The 19,253-nt window shown below is 43.7% G+C and overlaps 2 protein-coding genes across 4 annotated transcripts in view; one reads left to right on the top strand and one right to left on the bottom strand.

The window, feature by feature from the left end:
• The window catches only part of Dock2 (dedicator of cytokinesis 2), a 405,024-nt gene that overhangs the window by 250,022 nt on the left and 135,749 nt on the right, over window positions 1-19,253 (top strand). The gene's annotated exons all lie outside the window — the stretch shown is intronic.
• Insyn2b (inhibitory synaptic factor family member 2B) overlaps window positions 1-19,253 on the bottom strand; it is a 107,999-nt gene that overhangs the window by 36,738 nt on the left and 52,008 nt on the right. Inside the window, exon 1 of one of the 3 annotated variants that reach the window (XM_060363868.1) lies at window positions 1,423-1,558. The exons of the other annotated variants lie outside the window; for them this stretch is intronic. The gene's annotated coding sequence lies outside the window, so the exon portion shown is untranslated. Of the gene's footprint in view, window positions 1-1,422; window positions 1,559-19,253 lie in introns of those variants that run through there. 3 annotated transcript variants of the gene reach the window in all.

Below are 19,253 nucleotides of genomic sequence, written 5' to 3' on the forward strand. Positions count from 1 at the left end.
CCTGGGTGCTGCATTGCTTTGTTTGATATTAGTGTCCTGGAAACGGAGCTGTCTGCATTGCACATTTGGTTAGAGGATGATTATTGCTGTCAGAGGTGAGGCTCACAGTGTCCCTTCCCACTCCTGAGTGGTGCACAAAGGCTGCCTGGCAAAAGTGTATACCCAATGTTCAGACAGGGCTCAATCTGCCTCTATCTTTTCTAGAAGTTGGTTTTGTTTTGTTTTATTTTTTGTTGTTGTTGCTGTTGTTGTTTTAATCACTTTCTTTGCCTTAGATTTCCCAGAGGAGGAAAATGGGTTCTTGGAGTCCTAATTAATGCTAGCAAGCTTCTGACCTATTAATACACTAACTGATGTTGCTTTTCACTTATGTCATCTCCCTCCAGTAAGATCATGAGATTCTCACTTTTTTTTTTTATCAAGGGTCTCAATATTAAACCCATGCGCTTGTTCTCTATTTTCTCCCTCCTTCCATCTTTCTATTTCTATAGTTTCATCATGTGCAGACACTGTACTGTACATCAAAAACACCTTTCAGCTTGAGAAAGGGGGGGGACAGTAAATGACAGAATAGTGAGAGGCTGGTCTAAGAGTGGTCAGGCTGCTAGGAGTATCCTCTGCTGGGTTCCCAAGCTTGCTTAGATGTAGCCTCTCACCACCCTGTGTCACAGAGGGGAAAGCTCGGCTGAGATTTGAGAATGAGGACAAGTTCAGGTGGCTAAACGAGATGGACACAGCAGCTCCAGGGGGATGCCTTCCACAAAGATGAAAATTTGAGAGCCCTTCCTTCCACATGAACATGGTTGTTTGGGTAGAACTGAAGAAAGTGACAAACATCCAGAGAAATCTGGCCTGGTGGGAAGCCTGGCATGAAGGAGCCTGTAGGTTAAACAGGCCTCCTGAAACTATTTCCATCAGCTGAAAGCTGAGGTAAACAGTGCATGTAGGAAACAGGCTTTAATGCCAAGTCTCTTGGCCCTTGGCTGTAATTATGTTAAGAGTATTGTCTGCTTGGTCCACTGCTACCAAATGGAAACTGATTAGCAGTATTACATGCCTTTGGTCAATGAATTGATAGAATAAACTCATTTTGACTCAGTGCATTGAAGTTGTTATCTACTGTCTTCCAGTGCATGGAGTTGGGGTAGCGGAAAGCGTTAACCAAAGAGGATCTTGAGAGTAAAACACAGGAAAGTGTTTCCCCTTGTTATTGAAATTCAGACAAAAACGTGATCTGGAATTGAATTGCAGCAAAGTAGCAAGCCAACAGATCAGCCATTTGTCTGGCGCTGCATTGCATCTTGGAATGCATCCAGTATGCCGTGGGGTCATGGTCCTGCCCACTTGTGACTGTGGACTGTGTGTTGTGTTGTGACAAAGAAAATGGAGTCCTGGGAGGAAATAACACAGAGTGCAACTTACAGTAGGGATATGAAGAGTGACAGCTGCACATGGGAGGATAGTGGGCGTTGCTTGAAGAGGGAAGAGGATGTTCCAGGCAGATGAACTCTGAGAACACTGCTCCAGTAAGGAAAGGCCCCTGGTCTCGATAGCGGCTAGAAGAAGGTGAAAGTAGATAGAGTAGAGAGTTCTAAAGAGTTTGTGGAAACAGTAATGTTTGTCCCAAAGGATACATTAGGGTTTGGGCTGACATAAAAAAAAAAAAAAAGGATGACACCAAGAGTTTTGAGTAGTGTTAGTTGGGAGGTATGTAGAAGGGCAGTATAGTTGCCCTGTAACGTGATCTTTCTGGTTCTCCTAAGAAAAATGAGGCAGATAGGCAAAGGTGAAAATGATGACCAGCAATGTGCCTGTCACCTATGTGGGAAATGCTGGCGGGTTGGCGAGCTGACTAGTGAAGGTGGTAAGAATTGAATGACTAAAAAAAAAAAAAAAAAAAAAAATTTAGTAGGCTAGAAAAATTGCTCACAGGGTAAAGGTGCTTGGTGCCAAGGCCTATGACTGCAGTTCAAACCCTCGGACCCACATAATGAAAGGAGAGCACCAACTCCCCACATGTGTTCCCTGGCCTCCGCATGGTATATGCCACATGCCCTAATAATAGGAAAAAAAAATAGGTTATGGTTAGAAATAGGTTAGTTATTCGGAGTGGTACTGGAGGGGAAGATGTAGAGGCAGGAAATTATTTTGATGTTTGCTGCATTTACTACACATAGCCTGGCAGTGCCAAGTAGCTTGTGGGGCTACATGGGGCTGGACATTGTTGGCTACGCAGCATGATTTGGCTGTCGTGTTTGCTTCCATCTGTTAGGGTGGAAGGCACATTCTTCTACATGGAAGTTTGGGGGCAGTTCCTTGCTCTAGGGCTTGGAAGATGAGTGGTGTGCACCATGCTTTCTCAGGTATATACTGCACGGGAAGAAGTACCAGTATGCCCACGTGGTCCGTCTTCCCGTGTCAAAGGAACCAAGGCTTTGAATCTGAACATCTGGATTTGTGGTGATTGTTTCACTGTGATAAACATACATCCCAAACATTGTATGCTAGCATAACCCTGGTGCTCTTGCTGTCATTCTCACTGCCCCTCGAAAGGCCAGAAGGGCTTCCCCTGGAAGGAGAGCACAGGAATAGTCAGCATCAATGAATATGTTTTCAATGAAGGCTCTAGGTGCCGCCTCACCTCATTCTCACAACCACAGTGATCCCTTCTGAGAATTCTGAGGCACAGAAGAAGTGGAGACTCTGCCAAGCTCCTACCATAGCAAGTGACACGGCAAGGCTTAAAGCAGGGACTTGTGGCCCACAACACATACTCTTACCTACTGTGGAATTATATAGCAAGAGGCCACTAGCCACTCACGTGCGCCTCTGAAGGGGAATGTCTTAACTTGGGTTGAGACTAAGAATGTCCTGAACTTCTGTTGCTCTGTGGGACATATGCCATCAGGTTTCCAGGAGGCCACCTAGAAACTGTGTTTCAGGTATGACATTATGTGTTTTACACTGGAGAGGCCACTTCTCTTGCCGTTAAAATCCCTCTGGAAATCTTTTCTGAACATCCTAAGTCTTCAGGGTACTCTGGTCTGGGGCTGTCACAGTGAGCTCAGACATTCCTCCAGAGAAAGCCTAGGCCAATTATTCTAATTACTACAGAGTGGTGGCAGATGAAGGTGCTAAGGGAGTTCATGGACACAGCAGGTCTCTGTGATACTTTGTGGTGGTGTGAGTGTAAGAGGCTGGGAAGGCATTTCCATAAAAGGGCACCCGGGGAGCAAGGCCTGTGGATAGGAGTTAGCATGCTGACAAGGAGCAGGGAGGAGGGATTATTTCAGGTAACAGTAGACAAAGGCCTCCAGATGTATTCATATATGTACGTATGTAGGTGTGTAGATATGTATACACGCATATCTATGTGTGTGTGATATATATGAACATATGACATACATGTATGTATACATACATATATGTTGCTTATCAACAGAGGCAGTTCATTATCAGGGAAGAAAATGGCCTCTGGGACCGGGTAGACCCAAGTTTGAATCCTAACACCCTTTTCAGCTATGTGACACTGATAAACTGTTGAACTTCCCCAGGCCTAAGTTACTCATTTGCAATGTTAAAATAGCAATAGAAATCTACTCGCTGAGCAGTAGGTCAAAGTGAAGTGAGGCTGTACAAGATACAAACAGGCATCTTTCTCTAGAGTGTGTTTAGTAAGAGCTCTGAATTCAGATGCCTACAGTGTGACACCAGGCACTACAGCCCTGTGACTGAATGAAATCTAGGTCCCATATAATCAGAGCCAATAGTTCTTTGAAGGAAGCTAGAACTTAGTGTGAAATATACCAGGCTTTAGATGTTGGTAACTGTTTTAGTTTTTAAATCACTTGAGGGCAAACTGAACCCATCTGAAAGCTGCCCTTTGTAACCTCTGGATTTTCCTTTCTGCGAAGAGCTGGTCCAAACCTTGGTCCTAAATATAAATAGCCCAGAGCTGTTGCAAAGATGAGGGACTTGTGGGTTGAGGGCAATGAAATGCCCCGTCTTCTGGGACAATATCACTTACTCCTTAGGCCCTGGATATAAGCTTGTAGGATATCCACAATCAACCGGAAATAGAGATTGTTGGGGTGTAGCAGGTAGGAACCATAGTAATGTGTCCCCTGAATGTAGCCAGCGGAATGGCAGCTTCTACATCCAGGAATTTCTAAGTATGTATTCTGTGTTCCTTCCAGCTGCTGCTTTTATTTGAATATTCGATGTCTTCCCAACCCAAGTAGGCTCATGATTTGAATGCTTAGTGGATAGGTGGTAGCATTATTTGGGAAAATTCTAGACACTAAAGAGGTAGGGCCAAGCTGGAAGAAGGAGGTCGTGGAGGATGTTGTCTTTGGAAGAATATTATTTCTGTCTGCTTCCTGTCTTTCTCTCCCCTTCCTGGCCCCATATGACAGGAAAAGTTATTCTCAGCCATGTTTTCCTATTGCTATGATGTTCTGCTCATGAGCAAAGAGCCAAAAGCCTATTTACCTAGTCCTCTGAAAACATGAGCCATAAGGAATACTTCCTCCCTTAACTTCCTCCCTTGAACTTATGTTCAAGTTAAGGGAGGTTCTTGGTGGTCATAGTAATACAAACGTGATTAACATAGCTGTGATTGGCTCCTCTGTCATTTTGGGACTTGAACAAAATGAGAAAGCTTTGGGGCAAATTATAATACGCAGGAATTTACCACACACTGGCAAAAGAACATCTAAACAGCCATTCAAAGAGTCAAGGTGATTTCATAACACCCACTCTCTTGAACTGCAGTTTGGGTCCTTTGGATCTGAGTCCCCACATGAACAAATTGAGCCAACTCCTTGTCAAAAATATTCAGAAAAGCATATTACATTTATACTGAGCATGTGCAGGCCTTTTCCCCTCCTCATTCTATCAGGAGCCAACAGTTATATGGTGATGAATTAATTTGTCAGAAGCATGTACCTAAGCAAGTGTTTAAGCTGGGACCAGCCAAACACCCAATCACACTAACAAGGCCACTCCTGGCCCAGATTGTTTTGCTGTCAGCAACAACTGAGGGGCATTCCAGGGTCTCTACCTGGAAGACCACAGGGGAGTTGAGATGTAAAGTAAAGAGACCCGCTGGGCAGCTCTCACCTGCTGCTGAAAATGTGCTCAGGGTGCTGAGAAAACAGATGCTATGCAGAGGGAAATGAGTCTATTCAGTACAAACACATCTTGAATCCTTTTCAGAGGCAGGCACTGCCCTGCTGAATAGGAATCACCAAGCTATGACCTGTTAAAATCTTGCCTGTGGAAAGATGCACAACATTTAAAGATTGAGAAGTCGTCAATAAAATGGCGCAAAAGACATGGATAGAAATGAATTTGAGACCCAAATTGGCTGTTCAAGCATTCCTGGCATCGATGCCTTTTTGGTTTGGTTTGTTATATACATTTTTTTTTCCTTATTGCCAAGGAATATGGTTTTGCATTCGGCCATGCTCATTCTTAGGAATGCAAAGGCACGTCAAGTCAAGCTGCTGAACTCAAACCCACAAGCCCAATCCTAGGAGAAGTTCTGCTTTCCCCCAGTGGCAGAAGCAGCAATGCCTCTCTAGAATTGTGATCTGGAAAAGATCCCCTGGCCACTTCTTCTCTGTTTACTCTGTTGGGATTAAGTGCCTCATAATTGGGCTCATGCAGAGACGCAGCTAGAGTTTTTAGCTTGTGTGATTGGAACAGTTTAGAAACTCTGAGTAGCTAATGATAACAGTAACTACCATTTAGTGAAGACTAGTTGCCAGGCATTGTAGTAACTGTTTTACTCGCATTATGTAATTTCATTCTCATAGAAACCCTCTGGTTTGAAAGTGCAGTTACCTCTATTTTGCACAGGAGGAAATTAAGACTCGAAGGGGTCAAATCCTTGCTCAAGGTCACTCTGCTAAAAACCGGCAAAGTGAAAAGTGACCCAAGGGTGACTAGCTCTAGAGCTGTGCTTCTCATCCTGGTGGGGGCTCCTACCAGCCACACCAAGCAGCATTTTGCAAACTCTGGAGACATGTCTGGTTGTCGCTCCCAGGAGGGGCTGTTTCACTGGCACTCCTAGTGGACACCAACAATGGTCTGGACATCCCACAATACACACCCCCACAACAACGAATAACTCCAAATGCCAACAGAATCAGCAATGCAGCTCCACTGTGGAGCTGCGAGGCTTGCCATCACCAGCCTATATCCGTTTGTTTCGCACAGAACAGTCCTAGTCTGCAGCGAAGGGTTGTTTTCACACAGTCTCTTGCTCTGGCCTCATCTACAAGCTGCGGTGGAACAATTTAGAGCAAGCCATTCCCAGCTGAAGCATTCGACAAACAACAGAACAAGGGAAACCCCACTGGGTTTGGCGGGGGGGGGCCCCACTTCAGGTTCAAGTTCATGAATGCCAGAAAGGAACTCATTAGAGTCTTACAGGCTGCAGGACAAATGTTAATAGCTTTGCCTTTCATTTAAGCTAGGCTTTATTTTTATAGCTGGTCCTTGGGTAGCAACTAGATTTATTAGGGCATTTTTAACAGCTGAGGCAAATCAATAAGGCACGCAACCATGTGATTTGTGTTATCTGCAAAGATAAAACTCGGTACTCACATAGACACACCTATAGACAGACATACTCCTATGTGCTCACTGCATATAGTCCAAATTTTAACACTGAGCCCAACTCAAACCTTTGGACCTTTGAATACAATCCCCACATTATTAAGTGTTAGAATGGATAAAAAGGGGATCCCAAATCAGGTTCTACCAGTTGGGACTGAAGGAGGTATTTCTTAAAGCATAGTGGCCTAGATGGTACTACTGCTAGTCCACAAGGCCATGCACCATGGATGGTGGCACCATAACCGGTACCACAAAACTAAGGGCACTGCAAGCTATTCCCGCCATCTCCTGTGGTTTCTCCTCAGGCATTGGACATCTCTTGTTACATTAAACTTTAAAATGAGCTCTAAGACATTCACCCCAGTTTATGGATGAGAATCCAGGTTCAGAAAACTCGGAAACATGTTCAAGGTCACAGAACTTAGATCTGGCATCCAGAACTCCTGCAGTGAATGTGAGCAAGACCAAAATCAGTCAAGCCACCTAAAAGATTGCTGCTGCTGGTGAGATGATGAGAGAGTCTGTGAATAACTTAAACCACCTGCACCATGTCTACTGGCTGAGCCCATGTCCTTCATCAGTGCTCAGACTTGACACATTTATCCAGTGTAGAAGCTATGACTCACGTGAAGCGGTTTACATTTAACTTGATTAAAATTCAATACAATTAAAAATCCAGTTTCCCACCACAGGAGCTACCTTGCACACATTCATAGCCAACCACTGTTAGTGACTGTCCCATTAGGGAGTATGAGACATTTTCCCCTATTAAAGCACACTGGGTCAGAGATGAAGGAAATAAAACCACTGGGGTATGTGTATAGTGTCTCAGAAAGGTTAGAGAGATGTCATTGGGTCTGTAATGACACAAACAAAACAAGTATAAACTTCAACAATTTTTGCTTTTGTAGGAAGGAGTTCTGAGGGTTGCTGTGGACCCTCAGTCAGGTGACAAGCAAGAGGCATTGTCATCGTGCTCATTCTCTGCCATTTGGAACTGTTAGGCCCATTGTGTGGTTGAAGCAGTCATACGAACAACCTTTGAGTACCCTGAGATGCAAAACAGAGATTCAAACTCAGGTCTGCTCGCCAAACCTACATGCTCCCTTTACTCTCCATCTTGATACAATACGATACCTCGGTTCTTGATACAAATAAGAGCTTGATCTCTGCTCAAAGCCCAGTGTCACCTTGAGTCAAGGATATCCAAAGTTCATTGTGTGCAAAGGTAATTGTCATCTAGCTCCTGGAGTTTGGTCTGAGTGTGTGAGCCATAGCAGAGCACATCGGGGTGATCACTCTTTTTGGTCCTAATTCTCTCAGCCTTTGCTTCCTAGCCACACAGCTGCCACTCATAAAGTCTGCAACACAAAACGCCACTCAGCATCTGCCACCAGCATTGTTGTTCTAATGACTCTGCACGTCACCAGGGGACCTTTCTCCCAGCTCTTGGAAGAGGTCTGGCATGGAGCAGTCCTGGCGACACTCTGTGTTTACTCTAAATGGCACCAAAGCCACCAGGCTCAGCCATGTCTGGGGTCTGGTGGTAACTGAGCCATATGTTCTCAGAATACATATTCCCAGCCCAGATGGCTTTCACAGCTCTATATGACCAGAATCCCAAATGCATATCCATAGCCTGCCCGCTTACAAGGGAAGAGAGTCATCAGACAGACACATAATTACCACACATGGCCATCTAAAAGAAGCAGGGTATTTTTCCAAACAAGCTGCATCATGAAATGTGTAGGGAATTTTTTTTTTCAGACACTGAAATTAAAAGTAAGCAAGGTCACTCTAAAGTCTTTTAAAATTGCATCTCAACACAGCTTGATGGCAGAGGACCCACCACTCCTCCCTGTTGATTTATTGCTTACTTTATACTTTTTTTTTTTTTTCTTAAAGATCAGCAGATAGATTGCACTGCCTGTGGTGGGAGTCACACGGTTCTTCAGGCTTGATTCATAAACCCTCGCTGACCTGCTTTCGGCACCATTCCCTCTGTGCATAGGAGCCTCCCTGAGGTCACAGCACTAAATGTTTAGCACTGAATAAAAACAGTATGCCACGTTCAACCCGGGGACCCAGGAGGAGGAATGGAAACGATGTCCCCTGAATGACCCATTACATCTTTAACCAGGCTGAGGGAGTGAGGCTGGCAACTTCTAATGGGCTCCCAGAGGCATCGAATTTGGGGCTGTGAGTGTTAAGGCCACTTTCCAAAGAAACACAGCAGGTGTCTCCTTGTTTCTAGCCAGGCAATCAGCTCCTATCGCTCTAAACCAGACTGTGCCTAGTTTACCTGGGTAGTTTATCATTTAGGCTAGGTGAAGCATTTGCTCCCAAGAGACTATCATTTTCTTTTCATTTTTTAAAATTTTATTATTATTATTATTTATTACAATTTATTCAATTTGTATCCTGGCTGTGGCCTCCTCCCTCATTTCCTAGCAAAGAGACTTTTCTAATAAGACACAATTTCCAAATCCTCCATGTGTTTGAGGTATGAATCATCTCGACACAAGAATGGCAAGCAAAACCCCAGGTTTTGCCAAGACACCCAGAAAATACATTTCTACCTCTGTAGATGCTCGTCGGCCCATCTGAAGGGCAGCTGCTGTTCTGGCTGCTAATCTCAGGGATTTAGCATCTTTCATTGATGCTTTTTTTTTTTTTTTCACTTTACTACCAATGGCCCCTAGACCATTATCTTGTTTAATAGGTCAGACATGTGCTATGCTTAGAAAAAAAAAGAAGGATTAGAAAAAAAGGATTATTATTATTAATTATTGTTATTATTGGTTTAAGAATTGCATGCCTCCCTCAGGTCTTTATTAAGGCTGTGCTCCATAGCACACACATCTAGGTCTCGTACAAACTGTTGTTATGAGAAAGCCCTTTCTCTCCTTCCCTTTTCATGTGTGGGGCACATAACATTTCCAAGGCACCAACAGCTGCTCCCACTCTGCTGAGCTGTACATCAAATTACCTTCCTTGTCCCAACTATGGGATGTGTAATGTGGCCAGTGACATTTTTCCAAGTCTGTTTATTACCTGCTGGTGAGCAGTCCTCTGAGACCATCTGAGGTAGAACTTTAACAGTGATTATGCTTTATGAGGACATAATGCCCTTCAGGTTTTATTTCACATGATACTAAACCAATGCTCGTTTTCAGATCATTTCTGTCTGTGTTCATGTAAAAAGGCACAATATTAAAGCTGCCAGTAATTAGCCCAGAAGTCCATGCCTCACAAATGATACAAATTGACTTCAAACCCTTTGTCTGACTGCAAAACCAATAAAAGACAGAGAGGTGGCATATTGGGTCACCAGCTCATAATAGCGGGTTCCTTGGAGGCCTAGGGACCAGGGAAAACGATCAAAGAAGGGAGCTGTGTTCTAATCCCCTTGAGGGAATCCTCACTGCTGAGGCCCCATGGGACTGTGAGTGGTGCTCCTGCTCTCATTCCCATGATGCTTTCTGGATGGGAACTACCTTCTCGAAAGTGATTTAACCACACCCTATCTCTGAGTTGAGGACGGGGCACACAGGCTTGACTACGCATTCCAGGCTTGAGAGCCACTGGAGCCCTTCACTCTTCTAGGAACCTGCTGAAAGACCTGAATATATGAGGAACCCAGGCTTTGAGAACAGAAAGTAATTAAGCTTTTCTTCTCTTCTGACACCTTATGTTTTGTGTTTTCGTTGTTGGCCAGCCTGGATCTTTGTTATATTTGACTAGAAAATGTATTGGCTTCCTTATTGAAAGCATGGCTCTTATTTAGAGATATTCTCTTATTACGTTTTGGCTTTCAAGATTGTTGCTCTGCTTTCTAGAGCAAGGATCTTAAATAATTTTAGTCACATACAAATTCACTCTTTAGTATCAGGGTTGGGTCTGCATTCCATGTGTATGTTCTCTTAGAGTCTTCTGGAGTCACTGGCATCCTACTACTGCAACAAAAAAAACCTCTGCCTACTGTTACTTGTTCTATAGAAACAGAATCTTTAGGTGCGACTGAATCTTGAAGGTGGGGTAAAATGTGTGTGTGTGTGTGTGTGTGTGTGTGTGTGTGTGTGTGTGCATACACGTGTGCCTATTAAAAGGTGTATGTGCTAGAATGCATATGCATGTATGTGTACAATAGTGTACAATAGACTGTGTAAGAATGTGTGTTAGAATGTGCTGAACCTGCTTGTGTGTTAGAATGTATGTCTGATAGAATGTATTGGAATCTGTGTGTGTTAGAAGGTATGGGCGTATGCATACGTTAGAGTTCATTGCGTGTGGTAGGATGTTAGGATCGTTGCATGTGTGTGGTACTGTATGCGTGTGCGTGTGTGTGTGTGTGTGTCCCCTTCCATTCACACTGCATTGTATTTATGAAGTACAAAGATGGTAGAATATTGTACCGTTCTAGCCTGTTGCCTGATACCTACTGGTTTTTAAAGAAAAGAGGGCCTAAAGTAGAAACAGCTGAAGGGCTACATCCCCCCAGGGGATATGTTTTTTATTCTTTCAATCAACCATTTGAATAGATTACTTAATTAGCATTTATTGTTTGTAAAATTCTTTGTCCAGAAGTACCATTTTAGGGCCTGCAGTTCTGAAGAAAGACAATTTAATGGGTAATAATCTTGTATAGAATTTTCAAATTGATTTCTTGGTAGTAAATTGTTCCTCAATTGTAGTGCCTTCTTCACTCTCATTAGACACCAAGGCTTCTTTCTAAATGCATTCATAACCATTAAAATGTTGTCTCCAGTTCCCTGTCATTTGAAACAGGTCATAACTCCAGGCACAAACACTTAAAGGACAACTATACTTTCAGTTTCATTAGTGTGCTAGGAGAGAGGGGATGTGCAATTGGAGTTTATAGAGCTCCGCAGCTCTGATGCAAACAGGTCAGCTCTACCCATCCCAGGAGGAGAGATAACCTTTCTCTTTGTACACAAAATTGTTTGGTTGAAATTCCACTCTGCCTGAGTCTTATTTATCAGCCTGATGTATGGCTAGGACTATAGGGAGACTCTCCAGAACCTGTTTACAATTTGCCTGCCCTCGTCTTTCCCCCCCGCAACACCCTGGGAGTTGAGCAAGCTCATTGCCAAGGAAACTCGCTGACTGTGGAGTACTGTTTGAATCTATATTCAATCCGCTCTTTGGAGGATGCTACTCAAATATGTGACTCAAAAGGAGCCCTGGAAAATGTGAAATACAACAAAGAAACGAGCACACTGACATTCCCTGTGATATTTCTGGCCGTTTGTAGGATTTTGGTTTTCTGGAAGTGAGAAGCTTATGAACAAAACTGGCTAACACCTGCCTGTTATATTCAGTGGGAGGCCAGTGTTGTCTTATTATGGTCTCTACCTAGATTTCTTTCTGGCCAAATCAGGTCTCAACAGTGATCCCTGTGCTCTGACTTTTGTTTTAGCAAGGAAGGATTAGGTATTATTATAACAAACACAATGTTTATCCTATTTAAGAACATTCTGGGTCCCCATCAAGAGGCTTTGAGAACATTATCTCTTAATCCTGAGTTCCAGCTGCCAAGCTGATGAAGGAGGTGAGCTGGCAGCCATTTCTACAAATGATTAAGCTCAGGAAACTCAAAAGTCAACATTCACCACACAGCAGGTTGGTAGTTGACTTGGATGGATGCCTAGCTTGACAAGGATACCCTTCCTGTGGAGGCTTCCAGCTAAAGGATAGGGATGGTCTTGCTTCTCAGAAGCTCCAAGCATTGAGTGTTTTATACCTGCAGGCAATCCTTCAAAACAGGCCTTAGATTGCTCTAAGGATGATCTTTTCAGCCTCTCCCCCTAACACACTAATCTTGATTTTCAGTGGGTTGTTCCTTTATCCCATATCCCTCTAAAGCTTAACTAAGTATCTTTAAACTTGGTTTGCAGTACCTTAAACATTCTTACTGATGGTTAGCAACAGACCTGAAGATATTGCCCAGTGGTTAGGAGCAATTTCTGCTCCTCCAGAGTGTCTGAGTTTAGATCCCAGCACCCACATTACGAAGTTCACAACTGCCTCCAACTCCAGCCGCCAGAACTACAACACGCTCTTGTAGAATCTGTGGGTAACCTTCATGCATGTGGCATTCATTCACACAGACATAGCTATACATAAAATTAACAAAAGCAAACCTCAAAAGGAGATCGCCAATGGAAGCAACAGAAATAGCCGTTAAGACTCATTTTCTGACTCCTTATATATTACCATGTCATTAACTTAGCCCACTACTCCCGTTCTACAGTTGTAAAATGGAGACCTTAGTGAATGGGGTCATCTGTTTCACAAAGGTCATGTGAACTAAGGCATCCACTCAAATGTTTAGTGACTTGATCTCATTTCTAAATTTTCTTGACTGTGTTGAGTAATATGAAGGACTGACAGAGATCTATAATAAGCCACCAAGGGCCCGTGAGCCAAGTGTTCCATAGAAAAGTACAGCATACATGGAACTAGATGACGCCCTGAGAGTAAGATGGTAAATAGATAACAAGAAATGGAGGTGTGAGCTTGGCGACTTGGGAGTTGATTCTCATAGCAAATCTGGTTAAAGATATAATTTGGTTTTGAAAGTATCAGAGTAAATCCTATCTTTAAAAATATATTATGCTGAATTCTGTAAGATTCTGGTCACACTAGATTAGAAATACAGGAGAGAAAAGGGCCCTTTGGTTCTCTATTTCTTATTTTCTTATATTTACATTGAAACATAAGCAGGCAGCTCATGGCGCAAAGCAGAGGGTTACCTGGGTGACATGAGAATTCAAGATAGAGCTGAGGTGTTCTTGCCTTGATGTTCTACTCTGCCAGGCTGAAGCATAAGCAGCTTACACTCTGAAAATAGAGTACTCAAGAGTATAGGATTCACAGATAATCCATTAAAACATGCTGCCTGCCTCCTAGATGCTGGGGAATGCTAAGTGTGCTCGTTGGCTAAGAGCCTGTTGTGTCTGACCCAGGTCTGTACATTTGTGGAGCTAAGAAGCCAGCCACTCTTCAGGGACATTTGTGTCGGGGTCTCCGGTTGTGGTATGCTGCTGTCCCTTGTATCCTTGTGCTGAGACTCAAGAGACCTTGTCGTGAGGTGACTCTGAGGGTGAGCACAGCAGAGCTGAGTGAAGTGGCTGGGGCCTTGACCCCTAGAGCTTGGGCTTGAGTGGGTCTGCTGTGATCTGGCACTGGGTGACCTTTCTGTGTCTCAGTTCCCTCATCTGTGGGAATGGGATAGTCTTCATAAAATTGTTAGTCATTCATACTGCTTCATATGTCTAAAGTTTTTAAAATAGTATCTGGCTCATAGTAAGTATCATATCCAGCTTATTATGTAACCTCTAAATGTGACTTGTTTTTAGTAACAACCACAACTATTCAAGCACTTTCCTGTGCCAGGAATTTAGCATACAGTAAGCCATTTAATGTTCAGAATATTCCAGATGCATTTGCAGAACTTTGTAAATATTACCAGTTATCACCTCCATTTTCAGTTAAGAAAAAACGAGGCATGGAGATATAAGAAGATGTCCAGGCCATCCAACGAGTAAGGAAGTCCAGATCCAAAAGGAGGTGACAGTCCCTGGAACCCATATGCTTAGCCACTACTTTGTAAAGAGATACAAATGACTTCTATATTTACTGTTCTAAATCTAAGATTGAGTTCATTCATTGCACATATACTAGGCCACTCTAAGGCTAAAAGACGGGCAAAAGACGGGCACACGTGTTACTGCCTTATTACCTGAAAATAAACTCCAGTGAAGGGCTAGTGAGATGACTCAGCAGGTAAACACACTTGTCAAGACTGGTAACCTGAGTTTGATCACTGGGACCCACGTGGAGACTCCCACATGCTGACCTCTTACCTCTACGCATGTGTTGTCACGAGTGTGTGCAAGGAGTATACAAATAGACAAATGAATTAAATGACAAGAAAAAAAGAAAGAAAAAAGGCTAGTGAAACTGGTATGTAACCAAACTGTCAACTCAAAGCATTTCGTTGGACAAAAATCAACCTTTGGGCTACTGATACCAGCAATGACTTTTTCCATAGTCAAGGCAGGGTTTCTAGAATCTCCTATGTGCCAAGTTTAAACTCTAGTGTTTTATTATTGTTGGGACTGTTACAGAAGCACACTGGCCATGTTGATAGTGCAGTTTCCACACTGCCTTTGTCTGCAAAGAAAGCTCCTTACATAGGTGAGGTTCTGCTGACCGGCTTTGATTTCCAGTAAGGAGATTTACAGGAGAGATGAAAACTAGATGCTTACTGAGGATTACTTAATTGATAGCTTGATGTGTCTCGTGATTGCAAAACTCTGTAAATTCCCAAAGGAAGCAGATATGCATGAGGGAGAGGTGAGAGAGAGAGAGAGAGAGGGAGAAGCCAAGGGGAGGTATCTGTAGGGAAAGTAATTGAAGGCGGCAGAAGCCATGATGCCACACTCATAAAGAACTTCTTCTGGCCATGTGTAGAAAATGATGATCTTGCACTTGAGAGATAAGTCTGGGATTTAGTGAGGGCTCATTGTGTAGAAGCAGATTGCCCCCCCCCGTCCGCCCAGCTTTCCATTCTGGAAGCTGAAACAGAGTATTAAATAGAGAGGGCCACCACATTTCAAAGAAGAGGGACTTAGACATGATCACTACGAGGGCTGAACAGGGCTCCCAGCTAATATGAGCTCCCTGTGAAAGCAAGTCTGCCTTTCAGCAAGGAAAGGCATTTAGCTGCTATCTGAGGATTAGCATAAACTTGTGATATGTCTACCCTTCATTTCAAACCTTAGTAACATTTGAAAGCTTTAAAATATCACATTTAATTTGCTTTGGACAGCATTAATCAGTTTCAATAATTTTTTTTAATTTTTTTTTTTTTATTCCAGAGCTGTGTAGGTTCCTTACCTAGGGAGACCACATACCGTCTCTCTGGGGAAGTTTTATTTTTACCTGTCGTGCTGTATGACTCACGTTCTCGCATAGGTGTTCTGGCGTGGATTCTAAACTAAACTTCACATTGAAACCAATGATGAGTAGCATATCCAGGTTAGAGAAATGACCCAGCATGTGTTCAGAGAGCACACTGCAGCACTTTTTATAAAGCACAACACAGAAGCCATAGGATGCTAGGGCTGTCATCCTGGGGTGTCCCATCTTTCAGTCAAACTGTGTGCATTATGCTAAATGCCTGCAAGTGAAAGCTAACTTAAAAAATACATTTACAGCTACGCCTCTGTGTGTAAGACAGAAAAATTGTCATAGTACTGACAAGGGTTGACTTGGGCGGGGTGGGCTGGGATTTGATATGGTTGGCGCTATGAGTTCAGCTCTGTCCCAAGACCATCGTAATCCTATGTGTCTCCTGGAACCAATCACTGCTTTTAAATACACTCTGAAACATAGACCAGTGTTCCAGAGGCAGCGTTGTTCAACTCATGGTTTTGTGTCAGGAGAGCTCGCATCCTGAGAACTGCAGCCATTACTTAGTCATGCCATCATCTGGGCAAAGGCAGGGCATGATTGCCCTAACGCCTGCTCCCTGATGCATGGGCTGGAGAATGCTCTCCTTCTGGGGCTACACAGAGTTATTAAGCTGACTTAACTCCATGGAAATAAATGGCTGGACACAAACTGAACCATGCCCATCAAATTTTACTTCTTCTGAATCACAAAGTAAAACATAATGGCCACACTTTCGAGCCCAGCAGCGTACCCCAGGCCACCTGACTTCTTTGGCGTCTACCTTTATTCTCCACCATATATATGTTCACCTGATGTGAGCATTAGAATTTAATGTCAATAATGGGCTGAAAGGGCCAAGCAGATGGTGAGTAGGTGTTTCCTGGCATAGGAATTACACTTATCAGAAGGTCACCTACTTTGGTTTGTGTGAATGCCCTACCTCACATAAACAGTGCTAACGGGCCTTTCCTCCCTGGTGATTTCTTGAGTGCTAGTGGATTCTGCTAATGGGCAGGTGGCTGGAAGCAGCTAAAACATTACTCTTCCCTGGAGTCCCTGCAAGCTAAAAGAACAGGACCTGGAGCTCAATTTGATGGTGCCTTAAAGGTAGCAGCTTAGACATTAACCAGAAGATTAGTATGTATAAAGTTTTATTGCTTTTTTTTTTTGCCTTCCTAATTTTTCTGCATCCATACCCAAACAATTACACTTTCTGGTGATTACTAGCACGGATTCCAGCGGCAATCATTATCAATGCTGTTGAAGTGGGAACCTAGCACTTTTATGACCCACAGTCTATTTTCATCCTTTGACCTCTTGAGATGCAGCAGCCAAACAAATGAGGAGAGAGTTTGAACCCAGGTAAGCTGACTTCAGAGCCTTGGCTCTTCCTCATCATTTCACATTGCTGCTACTATTGTAACGGTTATGCAATTATTATGATTGTGAAAATAAAATGTAATACAATCAAATATAATATTATGCAAGGGTAATTACATGCCATTAGCTGTGTGGGTACTCATTTGCATACTTTGATCTTAGAGATGCCAAAGGGGAGAAAAGCACTTTCTTGGAGGATTTTTAATAGAATTCCAGAAACTGGGTGGGTTGAACTGAGTTTGTAATATGCTTCTTACCACTTCTTTCTTGGCTCAATAGTTTGCTGGCTGGAGCTCATCCATGAAAGACTAATGTAGCCCCAGATGTCACCATTCATAGCATTCAGAGGGTCACGCATCACTTCCTGGGTAATCAAGGGGCTTTGTAGGAGGACACAGTTGACACACAGTGGAGAATTCCACCAATGTTCTAAAGGTAATTGCTGGGCCCTGGTGGCAGGCGGTAGATGGGATACCTGGTTAGAGCATATCAACTCTAGGTCCCATCTCTGTAGGCTTAATTTATGGCTAGGACCTGCCTCTTCCTTTGAATGTACAGCTGAATGGCTGAACTTATGGAGATGTGTGATCAAGGCTCTTATCATCCTGATAACCTCCAGAGGCTCACGCAAGCCTGGGAGCAGGAAGCTCTGCTAGAGACTGGCAGATCTGATTGTCAAGTTATGTAGCTCCATGATTCCTTGAGTGAACTAAGACCCATTTCTTTAAGACTGAAGCACCAACCAAAGACCATGCATGAACTGGACCTAGGCCCCCGATACATATGTAACTGATGGGCAGATTGGTCTTCATGTGAGTCCCCTAACAAGTGGAAAGGGGGCTGTCTCTAACATGGACTCTGTTGTCTGCTTTTAGATCACTTTCCTCTAGCTGGGCTGACTTGTCTGGCCTCAGTGGAAGAGAATGCACTTAGTCCTGATGCAATTTGATGTGCCAGGGTGGGTTTGTAGGAGGGGGTTCTCCTTTTCTGAGGAGGAGGGGAAGGGGGAAGAGGGTGGCAGGAAGTGTGAGACTGAGAGGAAAAGGAGGAAGGTGACTATGATTAGGATGCAAAATGAATAAATAACTTTAATAATAATAATAATGACTTGGCTCAGTTTACAGACACTTCCATGTTGCCATTAGAGAGTACAATTTGTTCTTCTCAACTGCTTATATTCTAGTTCCTTCTTTTAAAGAAGAGCCCCACAGCCTTGCCCTTTTAAGAATACCCTCTAAGAACATGATGCCCTCTTTATTGCCAGGCCATCTCTCCGGGCGCCATGATGAAAGTTTTGCATTAGGACACCGAAGATCATTTTCTATGAGGAAGCAGCTTGATTCCTCTGTGTGTGCAGTAGTTAGTGTTCATTGACCGAATACAGAATCATCTGGGGTGTGCCTGTTTGGGGGGTATGCCTGTGGGGGTTGGGGTTGAGCATATTCATGGAGGTGAGAAGTCATACCCACTATGGGTAAGTCATAGCCACTGCCCGGCTAGGATCCTGGTCTATGTAAGTGAGAAGAGAGGCTGGGTGGGTGACGGCAGCTTTCCTTGCTCCCTGCCCTCTGATAATGGATCTGTTGTGTGTGATTAGCTGCTTTGGCCTCCTGCTGCCTCAGTTTCCTGCTGTACTAGACTGTGCCTCTAGTTGTGAGTCAGAATAAGCCCTTTCTTCCTTGAGTTGCCTCTGCAGGGCATTTTATCACAGCATCTAGGAAAGCAAGACTTTCCTAGTATGGCTTGGCTTGGTTCTCTTGGTAACATAAGGCTACTCGGGAGACGGGAGACGTTATGTACCTCAAAAGTTCAGGAATGCCTGCATCAGGTAAAGATAGCTCTCTAACTTCGCTTAACCCAATATCTTCCTATCTCCCTTCATCAGAGAGACCTTCCACAGCTGTAGCACAAAGTGCCCTGGACAAGGACACTTGTCCTCCAAGTCACGGGTTTGGGATTGTATCTGGGGAGTTCATTGAAATGGTTGCTTTCCTGGGGGCTTAGGGCCTGCTCTTCACAACAGGCTGTCAGCAGTGTTCATGGGAATCACTTCCCAGAAGATCTTAACTGAACTTGTGCATTTCTCCAGTGAGTAGTGTGCATTGAGGTACTCTATCCCATTCCAGAAGGAGCTTTTGTCAGACCACAAAAGCCTGATGAGCTTGGAGGGAGACAGGCAGCCGTATCTCAGCAGGCAGTCGAGATGGAGATGTGGTCCAAAACAGCCATGAGCGTCCAGTGAGCAGCAGCTGTGATATGAGGAATTT

The sequence above is a fragment of the Meriones unguiculatus genome, chromosome 11, assembly GCF_030254825.1.
Source record: "Meriones unguiculatus strain TT.TT164.6M chromosome 11, Bangor_MerUng_6.1, whole genome shotgun sequence".
NCBI lineage: Eukaryota > Metazoa > Chordata > Mammalia > Rodentia > Muridae > Meriones > Meriones unguiculatus.